Genomic DNA, 3,208 nt, shown 5'->3' with positions numbered 1-3,208 from the left:
TATTTCAACATAGTGATCAGTCATGTTGAAGTCAATTCCATCTTGGAGCTTCAGACAAACTAGCTCTCAATGTTCCCGCCATGCGGGGAGGTTAGTTCCCTTCCGCACGCGCATAAACGATTTAGGATGCACCCGCCTTAGCATCATGCGGGATGGTCAACCCATTAGACAACATAACGTTGAGGTACATGAAAACATAAAGCCAAAACATTCGCGCATGGCGCATATAACATATGCCCACGCTGGTTCTTAACATGGCGCGCTCGCGCAGGTTGCACATAACAAATGCACGCGCTGACTAACATGGCGCGCTCGCGCAGGGCGCACATAACAAATGCACGCGCTGACTAACATGGCGCGCAAAACATAATTACCTAATATTTAGGTTGATTACTTGGTTTAAGGGATTGGGAATTTACCGGGTGTCACAGTTAATGATCCACACATACAAATAAACAGCCAAGTCTACGTCCTCAACACATGGGATACTGCGCGACTAAAGTTCATAAACAGATTAAGACTCTAAGTTTGTACGAACACATGAACATCCCAAAACATTAAAATAAAAAGGGATTAGGTACGAGATTACTCACTTGATAAACGATGCGGTGTAAGATAAAGCAAGAACCAACTTTAAACAAGCACAAGTTAACCTATAAATAAGATTATTGTTTTAATGATTTGTTTTAAGTCTTGATTATAAGTTAGCATAATTAATAAGTAAATTATTATATATAATATATATTACCGGAAAAGCAGGGCAGAACAGGATAGAAGACGAAGGCAAAGAGAGAGGAGACGGCAGAGGAAGAACAACGGCAAGGAGCAAGAGAGAACAGGAGAGTTTAAGTGCTTTGTGTGTGTAGTGTTAGGAAATTAACATTATTATTTATAGGGAAACCCTAGGGAACACAATCCCTAGAAAAGGGGAAAAGATCTCCAAAAAGTAAAAGATTCCAAAAGCAAAAGATATCAAAAGATATGGCAGCTGCAGGGGGCAAAGGAAAAGCTGACAGGTAACAGTAAACAGGCATGGGCGGGTCAGATAAAGGTACTGGTCAAGCATGGAAAAGCAGATCTCAAAAGATAATGTCAGTCACTTTTTCTGTCAACCAATGGGGTTGGTGCGCATGCTGCGCCAAAAGTGGCTTTTCAGACATAAGGTAGGTCAGGTCAACAGCACAGAAGATAAGACAACACAAAAGTAAACGGCTGGATTAAACAGAAGAAAAGACTCAAGACATAGCGCGAGAAAGCTTGAGCGCGAAGGCAGACACAGAAGGTCAAGAGTGCGCGAGCGCGAAGGCAGACAGAACCAACCTTAACGCGTCGCGGGAAGAACTACATTTCTAAGCGCGCCGCGGGAAGAACTTCAATTCTAGGCGCGTCGCGAGAAGAACTATATTCCTTAGCGCGTCGCGGGAAGAACGGTATCCATAGCGCGCCGCGGGAAGAACTAAAATCCTTAGCGCGCTGCGGGGACAGTTCGTCTCGCGTATCGCAGTAACAGGTGGTCTTCACGCAGGCTTCCTTGTAAGGAGTCTGGCGCGTGGAGCTGCGCAGACAACCTTAGGCGGGAAGGAACAAAGGACAGTTAGGGGTTCAAGGCTTAAGGGCGGGACGGCGACAAGAGGGAAAAGAAGGCGGAAAGAGAGAAGAAGAGGGACGGGACGGCGGAAAGAAAGAGAGAGAAAGAGGCGGGAAGGAAAATATATTATTATTATTAAAAGTAAAATATAAGTATAAATAAATATTAAATCATAAAAGAAAGAGATCGGATCAGAGAAACGGGTACCTAGGTCGGGTCGGATCGGGGCAGATGTCACAACACTATCATCTAGAGGACGAGGTGAAGAAAATCGCTATAACCTGCAAACGAGAAATTGCGGAAAATATAATAGGCTGAAGGATCATTTAGTTTAGATGTTTGTGTTTTAATTTTTTTGGTTTTGATCATCATATTTTATTTTTCCGGTTTTCAATTATGTAATATTTTAAACTTTAACAAAAAATAAAAAAAGTTTAGGATATATACTTATAGGTAGGTGTTTCCAGTTATTTTCAATGTTGTGGATGCTTAAGGATAAAAATGAAATAGCAATGTATGATTGACTGATGTATAATTAATACCTATGAGTATGAGTGCCATTTCACCTTTAAAAAGTGTTATGACTCTTTATAATAGATATGTACTGTTGTCAGTAAAAAAACACCTATTTAATTGTCAACACTTGACAAGTAAGAAGTAAAAAAAGAGAGAAAATAATGCATGTAGTGATGTTTTATGGTGCATCTCCACTTAAAATCACAAAATATTGTGATAAATTAAAAATGAAGGTGAACCCTAACTAAAGAATATATAAATTATTATGATATGCTACCGTGCAATGTTGAAAACTAAACAAACTTCACTTCATCCATATATACATACATACAAACATACAACTTACATCTCTACCTCTTCTTCACTCTCAAAACCCTAGCCATGTCAAATTCTAATCTCTCTTTCCTTGCTTTGCTCCAAAACCAACTTCTCCACGACTCCAATACTCCACCTGTGCCATCAGAGGGCACTTCAGAAACCCTAAAGAACAAAGAACACGTGGCAGACGTGAACCACGCGCCTTCAGAGTGGATGAAGTTCCGTGGTGTGAGGCGACGGCCATGGGGAAAGTTTGCAGCTGAGATAAGAGACCCGGCTAAGCGTGGGGCTCGGATATGGCTCGGGACATATGATTCACCGGTGGATGCAGCTTTTGCTTATGACAGAGCGGCTTATAAGATTCGTGGGTCTCGAGCTATGGTTAACTTCCCGCATTTGATTGGTGCTAACATGGTGGAGCCGGTGAGGGTGACGCCAAGGCGGAGGACCGCGGAAAATGATGGGTGTTTGAAGAGGCTAAAGACAAGTAGCGGTGAGCCTACCACGGTGGATGAAAGCTTCAATGCAGACGATCAAGTTAAATAAATAATATGTGTTTGAAGTATTAATGTGTGTTTTTGAGTATGTAGTTGTTGATTTGTAGTATTGTTCGAATTTTATTTTGTGGGAAAAAGTGGAACTTCTTGAATACATCTATATTATATTATTAAGTTAGTAATTGATATATTTTGTGTGAATTGGTTATTGGTGTACGCAACACACTTGAAATCTTGATGGTTTTATAGAGAAGCATAAATTTACACTACTAAGGATAAAAAAGGGCGT

At 40.9% G+C, this 3,208-nt stretch overlaps 1 pseudogene; it reads left to right on the top strand.

Annotated features, from left to right (window-relative positions):
• The first annotated feature begins 2,485 nt into the window (after positions 1-2,485).
• LOC143541531 (ethylene-responsive transcription factor 13 pseudogene) lies at positions 2,486-2,968 on the top strand (annotated as a pseudogene).
• Positions 2,969-3,208: the final 240 nt, after the last annotated feature.

The sequence above is a fragment of the Bidens hawaiensis genome, unplaced genomic scaffold (assembly GCF_021521415.1).
Source record: "Bidens hawaiensis isolate Kalapana, Puna unplaced genomic scaffold, B.hawaiensis_p1.1 tig00012610_1, whole genome shotgun sequence".
Taxonomy (NCBI): Eukaryota; Viridiplantae; Streptophyta; class Magnoliopsida; order Asterales; family Asteraceae; genus Bidens; species Bidens hawaiensis.
Note: the sequence above shows the minus strand (reverse complement) of the source record. Positions and strands in the feature narration are given on the sequence as shown.